General features: G+C 43.4%; 1 long non-coding RNA gene across 1 annotated transcript; it reads left to right on the top strand.

The window, feature by feature from the left end:
• The first annotated feature begins 336 nt into the window (after nt 1-336).
• LOC127695323 (uncharacterized) lies at nt 337-18160 on the top strand. Its single transcript, XR_007979963.1, has 5 exons — nt 337-485; nt 2590-2743; nt 5776-5891; nt 11141-11325; nt 17742-18160. It is a non-coding gene; the product is annotated as an uncharacterized LOC127695323 (long non-coding RNA).
• The last annotated feature ends 8263 nt before the right edge of the window (nt 18161-26423 follow it).

Here is a 26423-nt window from a genome sequence, read left to right as displayed (position 1 = left end):
TAGCCCTGGGTGGCCTGGAACTTAGATGTCTTATATCTGCCTTCCCTTCTGTATGTTCCCTTAGGATTACTACGTAGTTGACACTCATTCTGTCCACCTTTGGGTGCCCATCTGTCCTCTACCCAGCAGTGAGAGGTGGGGTACAGTAGGCTCTTCCACATGTGGTCTCAGTTTCACTTCTGTGGCTGTGATGAAATGCTCTGACAGAGGCTAAAAGAGGGAGAGCAAGTTTATTTTAGCTCACAAATCAAAGCACAGCCTGTCACAGCAGGGCGTGAGGCAGCTGGAGCCTGGAGTGGTTGGTAACATTAAGTACACAGGCCGGCGAAAGAAACAAACGCTTGCTGCTGCCTAGGCCCCCTCTCCAATGTATACAGGCCAGGGTCTCAGAGAATGGCTCTGCCGGAAGCGGGCCTGGCTTCCCAGGTCAACTGAAGCAATCAAGACATCCCTCCATGGGCGTGCCAGAGAGGTTCATCTCTCCGGTGAGTCTAGATTCCACAAAACCGACAACAGGGAGCAGCAGGCACACCTGGCCCTTGTGTGCGGTCACTGGGCTAGAGTCCTGTTGTCCCCGTCCTCCAGGCTCTCCCTGACAGCTGAGACTCTTGTCATTTCCTCCTGCATTATCTAGTCTTCTCTGGCATCTCTGTGACCCCTTCATTTCCCTGGAGTTTGACCAGGTGGGTTAAGTGCCTGAGGTGGCCAACTGGCCACCTCCCTCTCTCTCCTTGTCTCCACACACTTTTTCTCTCCTGGGAGAAGAGAAGTCTCTCTCCTGTTCTGCTTCCCATCTTTTCTGCATCAAGGCCTTAGATTGCCTTTTGGACTTTTTTCCAGAGGCAATGGATGTCAGAACATCTAGGGGCCCAAATGGAGGAAAGGCTAAAGGAAGGTTGGGAAAAAATGAAAATCATAAAACAATGTCATAAAAAAATTAAGAATGTATTGGTGAATGAAGCATTGTTTCTCTTCCCGTGATCCTAGTATAATTCGGAAGCTGTGGTAGGAGGATCTCCTGAGCCCAGGCTAGGCAACATATCTTAGGGGGAAAAAAGTTTATAACGTACTGTGTATGCTGGGGATATAACACAGTAGTAGGAAACTTATGTAGTAAATATGAGACATGCGAGTCCCTATACCCCAACCCACAATCTCTAATACCACAAATACATACATATATAAAAGATGAAAATATGTAAGCCAGGCAGTGGTGGAACAACGCTGTTAATCCAGCACTCAGGAGGCAGGTGGATCTCTGTGAGTTCCAGGACAGTTTAGTCTACAGAGCAAGCTCCAGGACAACCAGGGCTATACAGAGAAACCCTGCCTAGAAAAACAAAACAGAGAGAGAGAGAGAGAGAGAGAGAGAGAGAGAGACAGACAGACAGACGGACAGACAAAATATGTATCTTGCCGCCTTGCCATATGACCTTTTCTTCCTCTCTTCCTTGTCCCTTGGCCTTTCTGCTTGTTACCTTGTGGGAATGCGATAGGTTCTGGAGCCTCGCCTGCTTTTTCTCCTGCATCTGTGTCTCCTCTCCTCTCCTGTCCTTCCTAGCCATTGCCACCCTACTCAGCAGTCCCCTTGCCATGGCCTCTTGAAGAAACTCTTACAGAAAGAGCTACGTTCCTTCTCTCTCGTTCTCCTCCCATTTCAACTCACACCCTTCCTAATTCACTCTAGCTTCTCCAACTCGTGACCCTTCAGCCGAAAGGTCACACACAGCGCTACCACATAGCCCTGTGATGAAGACCGCAGTTGGGGAGGCAGAGTTGAGGTTCGGAAGGGAAACTGGGACAGACATGCAAGCTCGAGAGCAGATGCCTCCTGGTGTCTCCTTTGGAAGTTCTGGCCCAGGGCAGAGTCTGGGTTACAAGGTCCCTGATGCCATCTTAGCTTTTCAGAACAGCGGGATTATATTATCTGCCATCATTTCTGTGTCCCAAGACCACCCATTGCCAAAACCACCATTCTTCTTACCATAAGACCTCCACACCTCTCCCTTGTCCTTCAGTCCCTAACCACAGGACACAGGAATTTCAAGCCTTCGTCGGTCCCCTCCCCAACTCCATGCCACTTCACGATCCTGCAGGTTTATTGCTATCCCCCTGGATTTCTAGAACTTTCATTTATCTTTTATGTCACTGGCCACATTGAACTGTATTTAATCCATGGTCCTCAAAAGAGGCTAGAGGGCATCAGTATTCTTGGGCAAGGCCCTTATGTTTATGCCTCTGTTTCCCCAGCACCTCGCAGGTGCTCCGGGACAGTCCAAGAATCAAACACCTGGCCCTCACTCTACAGCGGCTCCCTGGAGCCTGGGGCTCTATAGGTGTTTATTTCAACTCCCTTGCCTAATCTGGGAACCTCCCTTGGTCCCTCTCCTTGCTTTCCCTCCACAGTTCCTGTCTGCCAGCCCTGTTCCCTGCCCAGTCTCCTAATTAAGCCCAGACAATGCTCCTACTCAGCAGCAGCTGCTGGTGGGCCCCTCCGCCTCCTCCTCTTCCCGGTGTTTACATCTTTAGTTCTACTGACAGGAGGCTGCCCTGGAGGTTCACACTAACCAGACTTCACCTGTTCCACAGTGACAGGCAGAAAGGCCTCGGAGTTCAGCCTCTTCTGCCTCTCATCCCACCCTAGAGGGTTCGTGTTGGAACGGAGCCCGACATTAATAATACGTTGGAGAGGAGAGACGAGAGCGGCACCTGCCTTGTAATCGCGGCGCGCAGGTCTCTTTATGTGAGTCGTCTTTCTTGAGAGATACAAGACCTAACTTGTTCTAGATAGAAATCCATGTAATGATAAGCCGGGCACTACTGTAATTTATATTTACCTTTTCGCTGACCTCAGAAATACAAAACTTGAAAGAAACTATGCCTTTGAGGACTAAATACCGTGGATGTTTCTAGCCAACCAATGCCTGACACACACTCACATACACTCATACACATACACAAATACTCACACACACTTAGTCACACACTCACACATACTCACATACACACATTCAGTCTCACACACACACATAAACTCACACACACTCACACATACATTCACACACTCACACACATAGTCATTCACACATATACTCACACACACTCACCCTCACACACACACACAAACACACACCTGCACTCAAACTCACACATACTTTCTAGGAAATTTTTTGACTGACTCCTCTATAAAGAGGAGATATACTGTAATATTCTACTTGTAACACTCTCAGGTTTAGAAATTTTGCTGTCTGGATCCAGGCTCTATAGCAAATAAATGAGTCTAGCTAGGAGGTCATTTTTTAGATTTTTTTTTCTTTTACTTTTCTCTCTCAGTTTCTCAAACATGGCACCTGGATCTCCTGTCTTAGGGAAATAATTCTCCTTAGGCAGTGTGATGTGAGAAATGGCAACAAGACCCAGTGTGGAGACTGTAGATGCCGTCTCCCAGGCAGGCCTCCCCTTCTTTATAGTCTTCAGAATCTCTAGCTAGGCATGGTGCCTCACTCCTGGAGTCTAAGTGCTCTGAAGCAGGAGCATCACCAAAAGTTCAAAGCTAGCCTGAGCTACAGGATGCATTCCAGGCCAGTCAGAGCTGACCTCTCCTCTCAATGAAAAAAGAATCCCCATATTCCTGGCGGGGGTAGGAGGAACACAGTAGCTAAAAGACCAGCTTTCTTTAAAAGCCATAGCCCTGATAATTAGATTGTGAACAGGCAGGGTCTCTGAAGGGCAGGTTCCTTGAAGCATCAGGGAGATATAAGGCTCCTGAGTCTGCGTTTCTTTGCTTTCTGCGAGGCGGAGACAGTGCATTCACTGGCCGCGCCCTAAGTGGTTGACATAGATGCAATCTGGATCTAGGATGAAGATGACATTACAAATCATGGATCTAGGATAATGATGACATTACAAACCAACCCTGAGCAGCATCAGGTAAGCAGGCCACCTCTGTAGCCAGCTGACACCTTAGGTGTTCAGTTAATATGCATCTGAATCTAATCATAACCAACAAGAAGTCTGGGGACACGCTGAATTCCAAATGGACAAACTAGGATTTAAAGTCTTTCTTTACTAGGATAAAATGTCTTTCTTCCCAGACAAGACATTATCCCGTGACCACAGTCCTCCTTAGCTAATGTTTGAATAACTTCCTTTGGGGCTACAGTAACTATAAGGAAACATGGGGTAGCTTCTGGAGTGTTCATACTGTCTGCTTCTTTCTAGTTTCTTGGATTCAGTCAGGCACACATCTTTTTCTGAATATATATTATATATCAATAAAATGTTTAAAAATACCTGTTCTGTAAATTTATTTTTTTTTTTAGTGGAACTACTAACCAGATTGGTTAGGATTAAAGATTTTAAAAGGTGGAAACCCAGGCAGTGGTGGCACATGCCGGCAGAGGCAGAGGCAGAGGCAGAGAGACAGGTGGATATCTGAGTTCAAGGCCAACCTGGTCAACAGAGCAAGTTCCAGGACAGCCATGGCTACACAGTGAGACTCTGTGTTGAAACACAAGTAAACAAAATGGTAGATTTCTCAGAGGCTGGGGAGATGGCTCAACAGTTAAGAGCATTTGTTGCTTTTACAAAGGAACCAGGTTCAATCCCCAGCTCCCACATGGTGATGAACAACCATCTGTCTTTAGTTCCAGGAGGATCTGATGGCCTCTTCTGGCACCCACAGGCACCAGACATTATGTGGTGCACATATATACACGAAGCAAAATACTTTTACACTAAATGTAAATATAATTATAAATATAAATACAAATAAATGTGTGTGTGTGTGTGTGTGTGTGTGTTGTGGGGAGGGTGCAGTAGCATTTATTTACTGGCTGTGGCATGTGCTATGATACGTGTGTGGAGGTCAGAGGACAATTTACAGGAGTTGGTTCTCTCCTTCCACCCTGTGGATTCTGGGGATTGAGCTCAATTCAAGAGGCACAGAGGCAAGTGCCCTCACCTGCTGAGCCATCTCTCTGGCCTCTTGTTCGTGTTTTGAGTGGAATTGCTAACCAGTAATTCCATACATACACACACAGTTGCTTCCCGCAGAGTCAGGCAAATAGCGGTTCTTTATAGAATAATGGAGTGAATATATTATAGGTTAAATAACCTCCCCTAGACCACTAGGAAAATGTATTTCAAGTCCCAAACAACTGGCTTAGAAATGAGCTTTTGGAATTCACTTGTAAATTAGGGGCAATGGGGGGCTCTTCAGCATTAGCATTAATCATGAGCCACAAGGAAAATTTTAGGCAATTCTCTTCAAGCTTCAAAAACCATATAAGTCTGAAACATAAAAGGGAGAAGATCATAATGCAATTATCACAAGAAACTTATCAGAAGCCCTTAGCAGCACTGGAGAAAAAGAGTGGAACGGAGCAACTTCTTGATATTGTAATGAAAATGCAAACACTATGACTAACACGGACCGTATGAAAATAGAACATTTTCATTGCATGGCAAGGAGGAAAAGATGTCTATGTCTTCAGCAATCAAAGAGCGAAATTGAAAATGCAGGCAACTGGAAAATGGCAGTGCATAGAAGCTCTCTGTTAAAATACAATCCGACGGTAAATTTTCAGTGTAATTTAAAATAGACTCCTCCATGGTTTTCAAAACTTATCTAGATTCAAAAGGAGAGCGAGAGAGATCAGCTTGACATTTGTAGGGAGGCAGTTTGGGGGTGTGCTCAGCCCACAGTCCTTCCTGTTGAAGTGTTCTCTTGAGGAAAGCGGAAGATCAGTTGACCATTTTTTTTTTCTTTTTCAGTTGACCATTTTTACCAAACACTTCAGCCTTGCTAATTGAACAACTGGAGAGCTCGAGAGCTTGGCCTCCCCACTGTGTGTTATCTGCAGAAAATGAGTCAGTGTGCACTGACTACGGTAGGTACTGGGGCTCTAGAAGGGCAAGGTGAGGTGGAGTTGAAGTTGGCATCAATGACCAGCTTTCACAAAAGCCAAAAATTATGGTAAGTGGGCAGAGGAAGTCCACAGAGGGAAGGCCACATGGGCAAGGAAGGGCAGAGGCAAGACTATGCCGGAGAGCAGCTCAGGGCAATGAGTCCTGGCTCAGAATTTTTGTTGCCATGAACTCTGGCTAAACTTGCTTCTTACTATCTACATTATTAATCATCTTACAATTGAGGATTTAGTTCAATGGTAGAGCACTTGCCTGGGTTGGTCCCAGCTCCCAAAATTAATTACTTAACTAATTAAATTAATCAATGAGCTAATATTTCTGCCCATGGATGCTACTCAATTTTACTTTTCACTCGATATTTTTTAGAGATTTTTTTTTATTTATGTGTGCATGTGTGCATGTGTGCACATTTACATACATGTGTGTTAATTCTATGGAACTGGAAATACAAGTTGTGAGTCTCCTGAAGTGGGTCCTGGACCCAAACTTCATTCCTCTGTAAGAGCATCTAACACTCCTAACTGCTGAAACATCTGTGTAGCCCTCTGGTATTTATTTGTTTGTTCCGAGGCAGGGCCTCATATATCTCTGGCTGGTCTTGAATTCATTATGTAGGAAAGGATAACCTTAAACTTCTGATCCTCCAGCCTCATCTCTTGAACACTAGGATTTCAGGCACAAACCACCTGTTCTGGTTAGCAGGCTTAGGGGATCAAACCTAGGGCTGGCTTCCTACATGCTAAGCAAACAGTCAACTGACTGAGCCACATTCCCAGCCTCCTATATATTTCCTCAGTGAATAATTCTTCAGTGTTTATCATTTGCCAGACGCTGTTCTTTGCACTCAAGATATAATAATAAGCCGGGCAGTGGTAGCGCATGCCTTTAATCCCAGCACTTGGGAGGCAGAGGTAGGCAGATTTCTGAGTTCGAGGCCAGCCTGGTCTACAGAGTGAGTTCCAGGACAGCCAGGGCTGTACAGAGAAACCCTGTCCTGAAAAACAAAAAACAAAAAACAAAAAAAACAAAACAAAACAAAAAAGATGATAAACAAGGGAGAAAAAAATCATGAATGTATTGGGGTCAAACATGATGATTACAATGTGTAGACACAGATAACCCAGTGTGGGAACGACAGTAGAGCAAAGGGCAGGGTGCCATGCAGAGGAACATCTCATGGTGAAGCTTATCCAACATCATTGGAAGGGAGTTAAGTGAGATTTTGTGTACTGCAACCAGAAGAACCTGTGCGCATGCACCTTTGTGTTTAAAGTCATAGTCATGCTGAGGAGGGGGATCAATGTGTATGCAGGGCATGCCGAGAAAACGGGAGAACTAGCGTTGGGTCCCGGAAACCCACGTGAGTGTCAGGTGGCAGAGGTGGCTTGCTTCAAATCCTAACCTCAGAAGATGGAGCCAGGGAACTCCAAGAGCAAGCTGGCTGGCAAGACTAGCTGTGTGGCGTGTGTGGGTTTGAGTGAGAGCTGCTGCCTCAATGGATAGGGTGGAAGAACCATCAATAATGATTCCTGACATCAATCTTGGGCCTCCACACACTTGCATACACATGTTCGTCTCTACCCACACATACATGTGTGCCCACTCACACACAAGCGTACACACAAACATGTATGTATATCATATACATGAAAAAAAAAGAAGAAAAATACATGTACATATTGCTCTCTCTCTTTCTCTCTCCTCACCAGGAGTAATTAAGAAAGCAGATAGCAGGGGCTAGCAGGGGCTAGCAGGGGCTAGCAGGGGCTAGCAGGGGCTGGAGCAACAACGGCAAGGTACTTACTTTCCAAGCATGAGGCCCTGGGTTCAAATCCCTAGGACCAGTGTAAAAAGGGCAGATGTGGTGGCACGTGCTTGTAATCTTAGTGTTGGGGAGAGAGAGACAGGAGGACTCCTGAGGCTCACTGGCTAGCCACCCTAACCTAATTGGCAAGCTTCAAGCTAGTGAGAAACCCTGCCTCAAAAGAGATGGCCAGAATTTTTGTCTCTTGAGTTGATCCTCTGGCATGTCCATATGCACACACAACCACATATACCTACATAAAATAATAATAAATAAATCAACAAATTCATAGAGCTTCCCTTGGTTAGTTATGATATGCATGCCTGTAATTCCAGCCCTGGGAGGCAAAGGCAGGAGAACCAGGAGTTCAAGGATAACCTCAGCTACATGGGGAGTTTGTGACTAGCCATAACCACACGGGACTCTGTCTCAAAAAACCAAAACAACAACAAAACCCAAACCAATAAGTAGATTCTTCTCTAGGTTAGAGTTTAGATTCCACCACATCTGCATATGACTTGACATGTGTCACATAACCTCCACAGGCATCCATTTTCCACTTATCTCCTAGTATTGTCCGGAGGGCTCAATGGTTAATTTGCATACAGCGTATATCTGACATTTAGTAAGTGCTCCACAATCGCTACCATTTTTATTATTGTTGTGGCTGTCGTGGATCTATTTTTGTTGCAATTTGAATAAATGTCAGCTGGGGAAGTCTGTGCAGCCGTGCAGAGATGCCCGCCCAGTCTTCAGCTTAGTTGCTGTGCATGGACAGCAGCTGACCCTGGGCGCGCTGGTACGTACACTCCTGTTATTTGATTGTTACCTAGGGTGTTCTGGCAAAGGTAGTGACTCTGAGTCAGCTCTGCTGTCAGACACAAGCAGGCAGACCATTAACACAATCTCCTCACAAGTAAGGTCAAACATAACATTTCCTTAGAAATAGCATCATTTCAAGCCTGCTCCCTGAAAGTATACACAGGCCGCCATGTTGGTTTTTCAGTACACTCAAATCTTTAGTCTTATTTTAGTGGTAGGTTTCTTAGACCCATCATTCTTGTTGGTGGATGATCTCATCCATCACCCCTTGAATCCTTTCTAATTGTATTTCTCAGACCGAAACCTTGACTTCAGGTCTAAGGTGTAGTCACTCCTAACAAGAAAAGATCATATTGACTATTTAAAAATACCTTAGTGCAACTTAAAATTACTAGGTAAGGGCTGGAGCAACGGATCAGTGGTTAAGAGCACTTGTTGCTCTTTGCAGAGGACAGGGATTCCATTTCAAGTACCCAAATAGCAGCTCACGACAGCCTGTTACTTCAGTTCCAGAGAATCCAATGCCCCCCTCTGGCCTCCCTGACCAGAGTCCTGCATGTGGTGCAGGCAGACCTGCAAGCAAAAACACCTATATGCATAAAATAGTAGTAGTAGTAGTAGTAGTAGTAGTAGTAGTAGTAGTAGTGGTAGTAGTAGTAATAGTACAGATTTTTAAAAATTACTATGTGTTTTCAGTCACGATAAAATGAACTAACATTCTTGAAGCTGAATCTAAAATTGTCTTCCTCCCATCTTCTTGGAATTCTTGCCATTTCGATAACTCCAGAGAGGCAAATGCTTTAAGCATTGACTCATCTTCGTGTGCGAGAGCGCTTGGCACTGGAGTGTGCTTTAATAGCTATCACTCTGCAGAGCAGATGTTTGTATGTTTCGTGGGCATCATAAATATTAAGAGCGATGCTTGAAAAGCATTTCCCATTAATTGTTAATGTTCACCGCGTGGATGAAAGAGGGGGAAATCCTTGGGGGGTAGAAATCAAGTCCATTTTTATGTCTAACATTCCAGTATTTCCATTCCAGGGCTGAGGCTGGGGAGCATTAGTCTCTGGTTACTGGGCTATCATCTGAACACTCTAATTAAGCTGATGCTCCAGCACCCCTCACTCCTCGATGCTCCACACTGAGACACAGACTGTATGTCTACAATAGGAGACATGTGGAGAAGGAGAGGCAGATGTGAAATCTAAGCCCAGCTCCATCTCTTCCTGGTTTGACGAGAATCTCAGGTTTACTTGGTCTCCCCGAATTCAGTTATTTAACCTATGAAAGTTGAGAGTGATAATCTGTGATAATCAAAATGGCAGGGATGTCTCGCTGATCCTTTGCTTCTTTGTAGGTTCTTCTTTCTTCAGCCCTCTCTCCCTTTCAACTAGATCGGAGAGAAAAGGACAGAGGGGAAAGGAGAGGGGGTCAGAAAGGGGCGACATTATTGTTAGACTGCTTCCAGATGATTAGGGGCATTGAGGTTTTTGGGGGCAAGTTTGTTCTTTGCTGTCAAGATCTTCTTCCTCTTCCTCTTCTTCCTCTTCTTCCTCTTCTTCTTCCTCTTCCTCTTCTTCTTCCTCTTCCTCCTCCTCCTCTTCCCCTCCTCCTCCTCCTCTTCCTCTTCCCCTCCTCCTCCTCCTCCTCCTCCTTATTCCTGCTATTTTTCTCAGGACTACTTAACAAACTACAACTAACAATAACCAACAACAATCCACCCAGCTTCTCGGGGCTCTAGCATTTATGTACCCTCTGAATGTCCCCATAATTCCAAATGTCACATGATTGCAGGAACTATCTGCATCTGGCAAAATCACACTTCTGCTAGAGCATGAGGCAAATCACAGTCTGCTGCTTCAAAGTAGCATGCATGAGATTAAAACAAAAATGTATTCTTGTACAATTTCTGTGTTGTTTTTTTTAAGAAACCAAAATTCCAAAATTGTCACTACAGGTATGTGTATGTCTTTAGTTAGGGTTACTGTTGCTGTGATGAAACACTATGATAAAAAACAAGTTGGGGTGGAAAGGGTTTACTTGATTTACACTTCCAAGTTGTAGTTCATCATCGAAGGAAATCAGGACAGGAACTCAAACAGGACAGAGACCTGGAGGCAGGAGCTGATGCAGAGGTCACGGGGTGCTGCTTGTTCCTTAAGGCTTGCTCAGCACGCTTTCTTATAGAACCCAGGACCACAACCCAGGGATGGATGGCACCACGCACAATGGGCTGGGTCCATCACTAAAGAAGAAAATGTCTTAGAGGCTTGCCTACAGCCTGATTTTATGCAGGCATTTTCTTAATTGAGGCTTCTCTTCTCGGATGACTTTAGTTTGTGTTAAGTTGACATAAAGCCATCCGGCACAGTGTATATACAAATACACAAATACACACACACACATACAGAGAGGGAGGGGAGGAGAGAGAGAGAGAGAGAGAGAGAGAGAGAGAGAGAGAGAGAGATGGAGAGACAGAGCTCTCTGAAAAGTCTAGGTCAGAGTTTGGACTGTCCTTGATCAACTTTAAGTTATTCTCAGCGTAGGCTACTGTAATGACTGATTTGTCTTTGAACTTTTGTCAAGGCTTCTCAGAGTCCCTGCCCATCACAGAGGAGGCTCCACCCCACGAGACTTAGATCCTTCAGTGATGTTCCATGCGTGGAGGAATGCGGAGGGTTGGTCTTTCCTACCTGCCCATGACATTATCTCAGGCTGTCTCCATTGCTCCATCTCTCCATCCTCCTGTCTGGGCCTCATGAGTGCTGCCGGTGAGCTCTAGGGTGTGTGGCTATTCTCTGAGGGTTCGTGAGTGATCTCTAACTTAAATAAGTTCACAGATTAGCTAGAGGCCAGAGATGACAAGACAAGTGTATCATAATAAGTATAAGATTGGGGGCAGGGGCGGCTTATGGCTCTGCTCAGGTAAGGCCAGAATGTATTAAAAAATGGGAAGCCAGGTGTGGTGGTTCACACCTATGATCCCAGCATTCAGCAGTAGAAGCAGGGAGGCGGGGACACCAAGGTCATCTGCAGGCACATAGTGACTTTGAGTCCAGACTGAACTACATAAGAGCTTGTTAATCGGGAGGTGGAGTGGAGGTGCCTTTAAGCATTTTGGAGGTAGATGGATCTCTGTGAGTTCAAGGATCGCCAGGGCTCCACAGTGAAGAGGAGAGGAATCCAGACACCTGCATCAAGGATGTCCCAGCATCCAACACTGCACAGATCACTCTTTTGTACCAAACACTTTCCCTTCGCAGTGAAAGATGATTTGGTTCGGCATGTAGCTAAGAAGACAATGCTTTCAGATAAAAATGAGACGGTCCATGACCGTCCACACCCCAAAACCCACAAAACCTCTTTGGCACTGACCTGTGTGTTTTTGATTAGTTTTACCATGAGCAGCTGCAGATGAAGTCAGCTGAAATTTTACAATCAAATCATGCATAGCACCAAGCTGGTTCTTTTTTCCCTGTTATGAATTTTAAACTGTTGCAAAGTCTAAATTTTAAATCCTCCAGTATATCCCTCAAAGAGTCTGATTCAGTAAATTGCAAAGAAAATAGGAATGAGAACAAAAATTACGGAAAAAAAAAAATGAGGTTCCTTTTTAAACAACTTGGACTCTGTATCAGCCACTGGGAGTGGTCAGCCTCCATTATAGGTTGGTTTTGTTTGTGTTTTTGTTGTCTTTTTGCAGTACAAGATTGGAACCCATGCTAGGCACATAATCCACCACTGAGCTACAACCCTAGGCCCCTGCTCTTTATGTATGTCATAAAAGCATTGCTTTCTCTGTACTCCAACCTAATAAATATTTTAAACATATCATGTTCAAGCAGTTGCCCAATTGTTAGTCTATGTCCTAGGCAGAGTCATCTAAGAAGAGAGTCTCAGTTGGGGGATAGGGTCATATCTATGGGGAATTTTCTTCATTTTTGCTTTTTATTGATGAAGGAGGGCCCAGCCCACTGTGGGCGGTGCCATCCCTAGGCAGATGTTCCGAGGGCGCATAAGAAAGAGCCTGTGAGTGAGCTGGGCAGCAAGCAGTGTTCATTTACGGTTGCTGCCCTGACATTTCTCGGTGATGTATTGTGATCTGTAAGCATAAACCAAAGAAACTCTTTCTTGCCCAAGTTACTTTTGGTCAGTGTTTTGGTCATAACTACAGAATGAAACCAGAACTATCTAACTCATAGTTCCAACTTTCCCTGGGAAAGGCATCAGAGAGAAGGTGACCAGAGGCTACCCTCCAGGGACCAGGCTGGACCTCTCTATTGATAAGTGCAGTGGATAATTTTGAGATCTTCACCTCAATGCTTTTTCCATTCTTTAAGGGCTTCACTTTCCTGAGGTACCCTCTGCCTCTGGCTTCTTGCAATTATATTCTCTTGTCTTCTGGATGCTCAATCAGCCTCTTTCTGTGTCTATCTTCCTTTACGTTTCATGCTAGTGCCCTTACCCCTGGCCCCAAGTCCCAGGCATCAGCCAAGTATGGGGGCATCAGACAAGTGCCTCAGGCCGGCAGTCTCCTTACCTGAGATTCACATCCTGTATCCACTCAGCTTCTGCATGGCTCATGGCCACCCCAAGCTCCAAAATGGACCACACCATTCCATCTCAAAGTCTGTTTCTCCTGACACCAAGTATGGGCGTACACACCTGTTGCCCAGCACCTGGGAGCTGAAGTCAGAAGACTGCTCAAGCCCAGGAATCGGAAACTAGCCTGGCGACATAGTGGGACATGCTCCCCCTGCCCCCCCCGCCCCCGCCCCCACCACACTGTTTCTACTGTTACACATTGACATGGCACTTCCTCAGTTAACTGTGCCAGGAACTTGAGAGCCTTCCTTCAGATTGGCCTCTCCCTTCATCCTGACTATTCTAACCAAATAATATTTTTTGCTTTGGCCTATTTTCAGACGGGATCTCACATAGCCCAGGCTAGCTTCAAACCCCCTATGAAGCCAAGGATAATAACCTCCTGTCCCTGATCCTCCTGCCTCTACCTCCTGAGCACTGCACCCTCACACCCCACCAAACACTGTTTTCAAGAACTAAGTGTTTTCTTTTTTTTTTTTTTTTTGTTTTTGTTTTTGTTTTTTTTTATTTGATATAATTTATTTACATTTCAAATGATTTCCCCTTTTCTAGCCCCCCCCCCACTCCCCGAAAGTCCCGTAAGCCCCCTTCTCTTCCCCTGTCCTCCCTCCCACCCCTTCCCAGTTCCCCGTTCTGGTTTTGCCAAATACTGTTTCACTGAGTCTTTCCAGAACCAGGGACCACTCCTGCTTTCTTCTTGTATCTCATTTGATGTGTGGATTATGTTTTGGGTATTCCAGTTTTCTAGGTTAATAACCACTTATTAGTGAGTGCATACCATGATTCACCTTTTGAGTCTGGGTTACCTCACTTAGTATGATGTTCTCTAGCTCCATCCATTTGCCTAAGAATTTCATGAATTCATTGTTTCTAATGGCTGAATAGTACTCCATTGTGTAGATATACCACATTTTTTGTATCCACTCTTCTGTTGAGGGATACCTGGGTTCTTTCCAGCATCTGGCAATTATAAATAGGGCTGCTATGAACATAGTAGAGCATGTATCCTTATTACATGGTGGGGAATCCTCTGGGTATATGCCCAGGAGTGGTATAGCAGGATCTTCTGGAAGTGAGGTGCCCAGTTTTCGGAGGAACCGCCAGACTGCTTTCCAGAGTGGTTGTACCAATTTGCAACCCCACCAGCAGTGGAGGAGTGTTCCTCTTTCTCCGCACCCTCTCCAACACCTGCTGTCTCCTGAATTTTTAATCTTAGCCATTCTGACTGGTGTAAGATGAAATCTTAGGGTTGTTTTGATTTGCATTTCCCTAATGACTAATGAAGTGGAGCATTTTTTAAGATGCTTCTCCGCCATCCGAAGTTCTTCAGGTGAGAATTCTTTGTTTAACTCTGTACCCCATTTTTTAATAGGGTTGTTCGGTTTTCTGGAGTCTAACTTCTTGAGTTCTTTATATATATTGGATATTAGCCCTCTATCTGATGTAGGATTGGTGAAGATCTTTTCCCAATTTGTTGGTTGCCGATCTGTCCTCTTGATGGTGTCCTTTGCCTTACAGAAACTCTGTAACCTTATGAGGTCCCATTTGTCAATTCTTGCTCTTAGAGCATACGCTATTGGTGTTCTGTTCAGAAACTTTCTCCCTGTACCGATGTCCTCAAGGGTCTTCCCCAGTTTCTTTTCTATTAGCTTCAGAGTGTCTGGCTTTATGTGGAGGTCCTTGATCCATTTGGATTTGAGCTTAGTACAAGGAGACAAGGATGGATCAATTCGCATTCTTCTGCATGCTGACCTCCAGTTGAACCAGCACCATTTGTTGAAAAGGCTATCTTTTTTCCATTGGATGTTTTCAGCCTCTTTGTCGAGGATCAAGTGGCCATAGGTGTGTGGGTTCATTTCTGGATCTTCAATCCTGTTCCATTGATCCTCCTGCCTGTCACTGTACCAATACCATGCAGTTTTTAACACTATTGCTCTGTAGTATTGCTTGAGGTCAGGGATAATGATTCCCCCAGATTTTCTTTTGTTGCTGAGAATAGTTTTAGCTATCCTGGGTTTTTTGTTGTTCCAGATGAATTTGATAATTGCTCTTTCTAACTCTGTGAAGAATTGAGTTGGGATTTTGATGGGTATTGCATTGAATCTGTATAGTGCTTTAGGCAAAATGGCCATTTTAACTATATTGATTCTACCGATCCATGAGCATGGGAGGTTTTCCCATTTTTTGAGGTCTTCTTCCATTTCCTTCTTCAGAGTCTTGAAGTTCTTGCCATACAGATCTTTCGCATGTTTGGTAAGAGTCACCCCAAGATACTTTATACTGTTTGTGGCTATTGTGAAGGGGGTCATTTCCCTAATTTCTTTCTCAGCCTGCTTATCCTTTGAGTATAGGAAGGCCACTGATTTGCCTGAGTTGATTTTGTAACCTGTCACTTTGCTGAAGTTGTTTATCAGCTGTAGGAGCTCTCTAGTGGAGTTCTTTGGGTCACTTAGGTAGACGATCATGTCGTCTGCAAATAATGATAGTTTGACTTCCTCCTTTCCAATTTGTATCCCTTTGACCTCCTTATGTTGTCGAATTGCCCGAGCTAGTACCTCAAGTACAATATTGAAAAGATAAGGAGAAAGGGGGCAGCCTTGTCTGGTCCCTGATTTCAGTGGGATTGCTTCAAGTTTCTCTCCGTTTAGTTTGATGCTGGCTACCGGTTTGCTGTATATTGCTTTTACTATGTTTAGGTATGGGCCTTGAATTCCTGTTCTCTCCAAGACTTTAAGCATGAAAGGATGCTGAATTTTGTCAAATGCTTTTTCAGCATCCAATGAAATGACCATGTGGTTTTGTTCTTTGAGTTTGTTTATGTAGTGGATTGTATTGATGGATTTCCGTATATTGAACCAACCCTGCATTCCCGGGATAAAGCCTACTTGATCATGGTGGATGATCGTTTTGATGTGAAGAACTAAGTGTTTTCAACACTAAAAAACTTGTAGATAAACACCACATTTGTTTTCTGCGTTAGTGAGTGTGAGGTGCAGTGCTTCACCACATAGCCCTGCAGTCAGGGACACCACCCATCTCTAGATGATGCGGTTTTTGTCTTCCCTAGTAGAAATGCTGACCTGTGAAACATTAACTCTTCATTCCCTCCTCCCCCACCAACCACTATACTTCCTATGTATTTTTAATAACACCAGTCATTCATCCCAGAGGAATCACAGACTATCTTGATGGCTGATTTCTTTCACTTAACATGGTGTTATCAGTTGGATAACATAACAAGGGTTCCAGGATGTCAGATGTCAGGTTAGTCTTCCTTTTCTGAGGTGAGTAGTACTTCACTTGCAGATATCTGGCACATTGGTTGGTCCATGCATCTTCTGATGGCCACTTCTGACTGCTAGAAACAGCCCTTGTGTAAATGCATGTGTACATTACATTCCCAAGCCCCCTTTTGAAATGTATTCAGAGGTGGGATGGCTGGGTTATACAGAAATTCTATTTTTAATAATTATTTTTTTAAGTTTAATTTATTAATTATGCATGTGTCTGGCTGTGAGTGCATTCATGCCACTATGTGTGTGTGTGTGTGTGTGTGTGTGTGTGTGTGTGTGTGTGTGTGTATCAGAGGACAACTTGTAGGCATCAGTTGTGATTGCAGTGGAACTTGTGATCTGAATGCAGCTTGTCATGTTTGGCAGAAAATACCTTTGCCTGCAGAACCATGTCATCTGCCATTGTTCTTAACAATCTTGAGAAACCATCACACCATTTTTCAGTGGCTGTGCCATGGTGCACTCCCATCAGGAGTGACTCTGATTTCTCTGCACGCTTGCTGACAGTTGTTGTGTGATTGGCATCTTGATTCGTATTTCTCTGGTAATTAATTGTTTCCTGCTCCCCCACCCATGTTTGTTGGTGATCTGTTGGCCATCTTTGGGGAAAACTCTATTCATATCCTTCCCCCATTTTTAAATTGGGTTGCTTAGGGTTTTATGTTTTTTTTTTTTTTTTTTTTTTTTTTTTTTTTTTTTTTGCCCTGGCTGTCCTGCAACTCACTCTGTAAACCAGGCCAGCCTCGTACTCAGAAATCTGCCTGCCTCTGCCTCCCAAGTGCTGGGATTAAAGACATGTGGCACCACCACCCAGCTGCTGAGGGTGTTTATTGTTGTTATTGAGTTGTGGGGGTTATTTACAGATTCTAGATCCCAAACCTGGTATGGTGGTGCATGCCTTCAATCCCAGCACTTGGGAGGCAGAGGCAGGTGGATCTCTGTGAGTTCAAGGCCAGTCTGATCTGCAGAGTGAGTTCTAAAAAAGCCAGAGCTACACACTGAGAGCCTGTTTCAAGATAAATAAATTCTAAATATCAATCCTCTTTCAGATAAGCAATTAGCAAACCTTTTTTTTTTATTATTTTAAAGGAAGTTCTTTCATTTGTCACCCTTCCTTTATGTGGGGGTTGGGGTGGGAGTAGGGTGGTGGTAGGGTGACACCTGCATGCATGCAGTGGTCAGAGAATAACACGCAGCAATCTGTTTTCTCGTTTGTGGGATGTCAGACTTGCCCACAGACACTTGTGCCCACTGAGCCCCCTCACCAGCCCCTTTCCTCTCCTTTATAGTTTGCAGTGCTGGATCAAACCCAGAGCCTGTGCAAGACAAGAACTCTCTGAGAACTACAACCACAGCTTTGGAACCCCACTAGTGTCCTTTCAAACACAAAAGGTTTTCTCCCCCCAGATTTTGATGAGGTCCAACACATCTATTTGTTATCTTGTCTAGACTCAGTATCACCTAAGAAACTGTCATCTACTTCAATGTCAAGACTCATCCCGTATGTACAGTTTACTGTTTTTTGTTGTTGTTGTTGTTGTGGTTGTTGTTTAATGAGAATTTTAGTCCTTTCTTTTTTAAAAACAGGTTTCTTTTTCACACTTTATGTTTTTCCTTCCCCTAAGTCTTTCCAGATCCCCCCGCTGCCCTACCCACACAACTTTGTGTTCTCTAGATCCCTCTCTCAAAATAAACAATAATACAAAACAACAATAAAGCCACAGAAATGAAAATCAAAACAAATAAGACAAAAATGCCAAAATGAAACAAAAAGTTTACACATTTTACAAAAACAAACAGACATGGAATTCATTATATGTTGACTAACTACTCCTGGGCAAGGGCCTGCCCTGGAGTATGGTTGATACACCCAGGGACTCACTTGAGAAAGCTGATTTTCCCTTTGCCAGTGGGTTTTCTAATGCAGATATGTTCTTGGTTGGGGATGGGACACCCATGTCCACTTCTCCAACCAAGTCCTGAGAGTCCACCTGGCTTGAACCTGTGCAGGTCCTGTGTGAGCTGCCGCAGCGTCTGTGACGTCACAGTGTCTGTCCTACTGTGTCCCTGGAGTCATCCACCACCTCTGGCTTTTACTGTCTCCTCTTCTGCATAGATCCCTGGACCTTACGGGGAGGGTTTAGCAAACAATCCCATATAGAACCGTGTGCTTCAACGTCTCTCACTTTTGGCATACCGTCCAGTTACAGGTCTCTGTGTAAAAGTATCCCATTGACTGCAAGAAGCTCGGCTGATGCAGGTTGATCAAGGGATGCATTTATAGGTGTAGCAGTATGGCCTTAGGAGTCATTTTAATGCTACCTTACACCTGATATTGGCCTCTGGCCTCTCTGTATACACATGTATCTGAATATGCTTGTGTGTGTGGAGGGTGGGGGAAACTCCATGGTAAACATGCGGAGGTCAGAGGACAACTGTCAGGAATCGGTTCTTACATTCCACCATGGAGATCCTAGGGATTGAACTTGGGACATCAGATTTGTCAGCAATCACCTTTACCAATTCTCCTGGCCTCATTTTCTTAAAATAGAACCTCACTGTTCTTTCAAAGACACAACACTCTGCATAACAAGTTAGTAAGATCGTTATTGGCAAAGATAATCTGCCTAGCTGGCCTTGGCGTTAAATATCAATGCAATGAACACATTGTTTTTTTCTTTTTTTAATTTTTATTTATTTTATGTGTATAAATGCTGTTTTTTATGCACATCAGAAGAGGGAATCAGATTCCACTATAGATGGTTGTGAGCCACCATGTAGTTGCTGGGAATTGAACTCAGGACCTCTGGAAGAGCAGCCAGTGCTCTTAATCACTATACCATCTCTCCGGGCCTGTGTGACTTTTTTTTTTTTTTAATTAAAGACATGGTTCAGAGGACACAGGTTCAATTCCCAGCATTCACATGATAACTCATAATCATTTATAACTCCAGTCCTAGGGGATCTGACACCTTCTTTTGGCTTCTATAGGATGCATGCTTCCAGGCACACACAGACATACATTCAGGAAAAGACACATACCTGTTAGTAAAATAAAAATAACTTTAAAACAGTCTACCTGAGCATGAGCATGGTGACACATGGCCATAATCCCAGCACAAAGAGGAGGCAGAGGAAGAAAGGTAGCCAGTTGGAGCCTAACTTGGGCTATATACGAAGAATCTGTCTCAAAGAAACAGAATGAAAAACCAAAAAGAAATAAACATTAAATATATACATTTAAATAAATAAATAGCTTATCTTCTCTGTTCTAAATTGCACAGGATTTTAACATTTTTCCCCAACTGAGACTTTAATTTAAACAATACATATAGGCAAAGATGGAAAAAAACCCAAGTTTGTAATTTATTCTATACTATGCGTCATAAGTAGCACTAATAGCAAAATTCTTAACATGGATGCCTCCCAAAGCATTTGAAAGTTCACACAAATTTATGCATGGAAACATACGAAGGGCTACTATCAAATGTTGCTCTCTGTCAGCTCTGGGAGCTAGCAGAAGTTGAGGCAGGTTTTAAAAAATAAAACAAAAAACTCCTTTTTCTCTGCCCATATTTTCAGATTTCCTCAAGTAAGCGTATTAAAGCGTATAGATAGTTCTCGGGAAAGAGAAAACTATCATATGAGAAATGATCTTTGGGATATTAAATCTGACATTTGAAAGTCTGAGTCTTCACTTAGCATATTTTATCACTAGGCATGGACTGGAATCGCAGCTTACCTGGCCATCTGTTAGATGGTACTGCAGGAAGCAACCTTCTTGAATTGTTCCTGTCTGGCTATGCAGCCAGGAGCATTTAAAGCCCTTGTAAGGGATGGAGGTTCTATTTTCTTAGTGAACTGTGGCTTTCATTATTACTAGTATATGCTAAATATCTAAAAATAAACCCCCTTGGTGCCCCGGAAGCCTTTTTTAAACAAGTTTCCTCATCAACTGGAGCTTAGAAAAGGAAATTCGAGAATTAAGTGCTGTGTTTTTAAGATTTCAACTAATGAAGTATTTCAAATTCATAGACAATAACAAAAGAAATCTACCCACTTTCCCTTTCTGCTTATCAGGAAAATATCAGGACTCGAAAAGCCTTCCCTCAGCCGGGCATGGTGGTACATGCCTGTAATCCCAGCACTTGGAAGGCAGAGGCAGGTGGATTTCTGAGTTCGAGGCCAGCCTGCTCTACAGAGTGAGTTCCAGGACAGCCAGGGCTACACAGAGAAATCCTGTCTCGAAAAACCAAAAAAAAAAAAAAAAAAGAAAGAAAGAAAGAAAGAAAGAAAGGCCCTCCCTCTCCTGCGCCCTCTCTCCCTGCAGACAGCCACTGACTCTCCGCTGACTTCCGGCACATACACACATACTTTACATACATACAATCTATAGCCACCCTTTATGCTCATAAATAATAACAATTGTTGTTATATAGTAGAAAAAAATCTTATTCTCTACGTGGTTTTTCTTGCTTTTATGTTCAGTCTGTGGTGTTGAGGCCTGGACCTGAGCTCCGTGTATGTGGGGCCAGACTCCACCACCTCGCTGGGCCCACCCGACTCGCTCGTTGCCGAAGGGAACGGCAAATCTCAGTGAAAAATTCCATCCAGTTGGAATGTTCTTCGTCCTTGTTTTCCCATTGTAATTCTACATCTGTTTTCATAAAGCTTTGCTTTATCAAAATGAGACGACTCCCATTACAAACCCTGCCTTTCACATTAGCCCGTACTTTGTTTTAAGCTCAGTAGTTATAGAAGGAGTCAGAGCTCCCTAAGGCTAGAACAATGTGTATCCACCTTCTAATTGTGACTTTTAAGGCACAGGACTTGGAAAAGTAATCACAGTCTAATAAGTTTGTTCATTTGTTAAATTGGGTTTTGTTCTAAAATATTTATACTCATATGAACAAAACAAATCAAATCAGTCAGCTTAGCCGAGGGACCACAGCTACACACAGCAATAAAATCTCTTTCTAATCCTTAGTCAAATTAAAAGTACCAAGGAATTGTTGGGATAGAATTAGTAATTTTCCAAATTATTATAACAATCCTATTACTTTAAATATTGTTATTCAACCTTAAAAATGTGATTTATGTTGAATGGGTATCATAAACTGTCAAGTAATTTAGCTCAAAATACAGACTGAATTAATTACCTAATTAATAAATAGATGTCAGTTTGAATAGTGACCAGTGTGGTCCCTAACAGACAGCTCTCTGTTCCTCAGAAACCACAAATCACCCACTTTGAAAACCGATCTTGGCTGCGGCCCACAGTGGTTGCCGAGCTTGCTTGCAGTGTTATAGACTAGAGTGCCGTGCATTCTCCAAACCTAGTCCTCAGGCTCCCAGCCTAGCTGCTGTGCACAGGTGAGAGAAAATAATTGCAACAAATGAGTCAAGTGGTTGGTGAGATTTTTGCTCTCAGCTTGAGTCACTCTGTGCTGAGAGCTTGAATGTCAAAACAGTATCTGTCCGCTAAGCATGATCTCCATGGTACGTTCTGGTCAGAAAGACCACCTTTTAAAAACAAAAAAACTTTGTTTAGGCCTATAAGTACTTTGCCTGCAGCTAGGTATTTATGTTTGTGCACCATGTTTGTGCCCGATACCCATGGAGGGGAGAGCAGGACCTCCGATTCCCTGGAAGGGGAGTTATACACAGTTATGAGCTGCCATACTGGTGTTGGGAAACAAACCCTTGCCCTAAGACCAGCCATTGCTCTTAAACACTGAGCCATCTTTCCAGCCATCTTTAAACCTTGACAGCGGGTGTGTGTGTGTGTGTGTGTGTGTGTGTCACTGCATGCAAGAAGAGGTCAGAAGACAATATTATACATACAAATACATAAGTAAATAAATCTTTGAAACAAACAAACACAACTAAAAAATGATAAGCCAGGTGGTGGTAACACACACCTTTAAACCCAGCACTCAGGAGGCAGAGGCAGGCAGATCTCTGAATTTGAGGCCAGCCTGGTCTACAGAGTAAGTTCTAGGACAGCTAGGACATAAAGAACCTTGTCTTGTAAAAACAACAACAACAAAACAAAAAATAATCCTGAGGATCAAAAGGAGACATAAAGAAATAGCCAACAAGCAAACGAAAAGAGCCTTGTCTTCAGTAGTCCTTGGGGACTCACACACACACCATGAGAAACCACCATGAGTACCCCAATAGGGGTACTCATTTGAAGAAGGTGAAACCCTCCGACGATAAAGGCTGGAATGTAAAAATGTGAGTCCACTTTGGAACAGTCTGATGGGTTCTCAAAAGATTAAACACAAAGCTACCACAGGGCCTAGCAGTTTCTCCAGTACAAATGAAAATCTCATGTCCACACAAAAAAAGTGTACATGGATGTTTACAATAGCCAGTGCCTGTCACTGATGGATATTTACATGGGATATGACATCTACATAGAATAAATTCTACTCAGTCATTCAAAGAAATCAAGTACTGTTGTAACCTTCAAAATATGTACAGACTTAAAAGTTTCATTCTAAATAGAAGCCAGTCACAAAAGACCACATTTCTGGACTCACAAGATGGTTCGCTGGGTAAAGGCATTTGCCATCCAGTCCGACTACCTGAGTTTGATCCCCAAACCTCCACATGGGAGAAGAGGAGTGAGTCCAACAAGTTGCCCCCAACCACACGGGTGCAATGGCTCATCACACCACAGCCTCACTCACCCCTCCCACCCACAAAGCAAATATATTTAAAAAAAATGTGCTGGTGCAAATCGATCCATTCTTATTTCCTTGTACAGAGCTCAAGTCGAAGTAGATCAAGGACCTCCACATAAAACCACACACACTGAAACTAATAGAAAAGAAAGTGGGGAAGAGCCTTGAGCGCATGGGCACAGGGGAAATTTTCCTTAGAGCTTATGCTCTAAGATCAAGAATTGACAAATGGGAACTCATAAAATTACAAAGTTTCTGTAAGGTAAAGGACATTGTCAATAGGACAAAATGGCAACCAACAAATTGGGGAAAGATCTTTACCAACCCTACATCTGACAGGGGGCTAATATCCAATATATACAAAGAACTTAAGAAGTTAGACTACAGAGAACCAAATAACCCTATTAAAAAATGGAGTACAGAGCTAAACAAAGAATTTTCACCTGAAGAATATCCGAATGGCCGAGAAGCACCTAAAGAAATGTTCAACCTTCTTAGTCATTGGGGAAATGCAAATCAAAACAACCCTGAGATTTTACCTTACACCAGTCAGAATGGCTAAGATCAAATCTCAGGAGACAGCAGGGGCTGGGGAGGATGTGGAGAAAGAGGAACACTCCTTCACTGCTGGTGGGGTTGCAAGCTGGTACAACCACTCTGGAAATCAGTTTGGCAGTTCCTCAAAAAAGTGGGCATAATACTACCAGAGGACCCCGTTATACCACTCCTGGGAATATACCCAGAGGATTCCCCTGCATGCAATAAGGACACATGCTCCACTATGTTCATAGCAGCCTTATTTATAATAGCCAGAAGCTGAAAAGAATCAAGATATCCCTCAATAGAGGAATGGATACAGAAAATGTGGTACATTTACACAATGGAGTACTACTCAGCTATTAAAAACAATGAATTCATGAAATTCTTAGGCAAATGAATGGAACTAGAAAATATTATCCTGAGTGAGGTAACCCAATCACAAAAGAACACACATGGTATGCACTCACTAATAAGTGGATATTATCCCAGAAGCCTGGAATACCCAAGATACAAGTCACAGACCTAATGAATCTCAAGAAGAAGAAAGAACAAAGTGTGGATACTCCAGTCCTTCTTAGATGGGGGAACAAAATACCCACAGGAGCAGATCAGAGACAAAGTGTGGGGCAGAGACTGAGGGAAAAACCATTCAGAGACTGCCCTACCTAGGGATCCATCCCATATACAGTTACCAAACCCAGACACTATTGTGGATGCCAACAAGTGCTTGCTGACAGGAGCCTGATATAGCTGTCACCTGGGAGGCTCTGCCAGTGCATGACAAATACAGAGGGGGACACTCTCAGCCAGCCATTGAACTGAACAGTGTCCCCAATGGAGGAGCTAGAGAAAGGACCCAAAGGAACTGAACTGCATGACAAATACAGAGGGGGACACTCTCAGCCAGCCATTGAACTGAACACAGTGTCCCAATGGAGGAGCTAGAGAAAAGACCCAAAGGAACTGAAGGGGTTTGCAGTGCCCAAGGAGGAATAACAATTTGAAAAACCCAGTACCCCCAAAGCTCCCAGAGACTAAACCACCAACCAAAGAGTACACATGGAGGGACCCACGGCTCCAGCTGCATATGTAGCAGAGGATGGCCTTGTTGGACATCAAAGGGAGGATAGGCCCTTGGTCCTGAGAGGGCTAGATGCCCCAGTATAGGGGGAATGCTAGGACAGGGAAGTGGGAGTAGGTGGATTGGTGAGCAGGGGGAGGGGGGATGAGTTAGGGGGTTTTGGGTGGGGGAGGACTAGGAAAGGGGACATTTGAAATGTAAATAAAGAATATATCTAATTAAAAAAAAAAAGAAAAGAAAAAATGTGCCAGGCAGTGGTGGCACATGCCTTTAATCCCAGCACTTGGGAAGTAGAGGCAGGCAGATCTCTGAGTTCGAGGCCACCCTGGTCTACAGAGTGAGTTCCAGCCAGGGCTACACAGAGAAACCTTGTCTCAAAAAAAAAAAAAAAAAAAAAAAAAAGAGTAAAAAGTAATCTTAAAGATAGCCAACTAGAAGAAAGAAAGAGTTTATTTTTAGCTTACAGGTTATAGTCCATCACTTTTGGAATTTAGGGCAGGAACTCAAGGCAGAAACTTGGAGCCAGGAAGTGATGTAGAGGCCACGGAGGTGCTCTGCTCACTGTCATGCTCTAGAACTCAAGGTCAGCTAGCTTTCTTCTACCCATCCCCCGCCACCCACACACCAGGACCACCTGACCAGGATGACATCACTCACATGGTCTGAGCCCTCCAGTGTCAAGGAAATGCTCCCACAGAGTTGCCTACTGGCCAATCTGATGGAGGTGTTTTTTCACTTGAGGTTTCCTCATACCGGATTACTCTAGCTTCTGTCAAATTGGCCAAAATAAATAAATAAGTAAATAAATAAATAAAATAGTAAATAAAATAAAATTTAAATTTATAAATAAACAGATGAATAAATAAAGCCAACACAGAAGATAAACATTTCTCTTAGGATTTAAGATCCCTAGGGATAAATAAGAAAGTCTTTGTTTGTTTGTTTGTTTGTTTTGTTTTTGTTTTTGTTTTTGAGATAGGGTTTCTCTGCGTAGTCCTAATGTCCTGGAACTCACTCTGTAGACCAGGCTAACCTCAAACTCAAGAGATCCACCTGCCTCTGCCCCGAGTGCTGGGATTAAAGGTCTGTGCCCTCACACAGCCAAATGAGAAACTCTTAAGATAGTATTCAAACAGAAAGATAAAATTGTCTGTGAGGTCAACCATGCTTGGTGGTTTATCAAAGATTTGAATTCTAGAGGACAGATGATCCCTGTCTCATCCATCCTCACTTTACACCACTGCTGGCATGGTAGACATCCCATAAGCACAGGAATAAAGAAAGGAATGATTAAATAAATAAAATTACTTTTAGTAACATTATGTTCTCTGCCCTGGTTTATATAAAATTTTCCTAGACTGTTAAAATCTTTCTAAATGATATCACTGACCAGCATTTATATTATATAACTCTGATAATATTTTTTCACATAACAGTACTTCTGAAATCATAGTGCCTCTCTTATGGGTGATTTATCTAGATAATGTGATGCTATTTTTTTTTCTGAAAAACTGATATTAAATCAATGGTGCATCTGGTGACCACTGGCATCCCAGAGCTGAGGGAACTAGCTTGTCAATAATATCTTGCTGTAAAGGCTTTGCGTCATCAGAAGATGTAGGAGGCATACATATGAGTCATTTAAAATGTTATATATG

This window comes from Apodemus sylvaticus, chromosome 10, assembly GCF_947179515.1.
Source record: "Apodemus sylvaticus chromosome 10, mApoSyl1.1, whole genome shotgun sequence".
Classification (NCBI taxonomy): domain Eukaryota; kingdom Metazoa; phylum Chordata; class Mammalia; order Rodentia; family Muridae; genus Apodemus; species Apodemus sylvaticus.
Note: the sequence above shows the minus strand (reverse complement) of the source record. Positions and strands in the feature narration are given on the sequence as shown.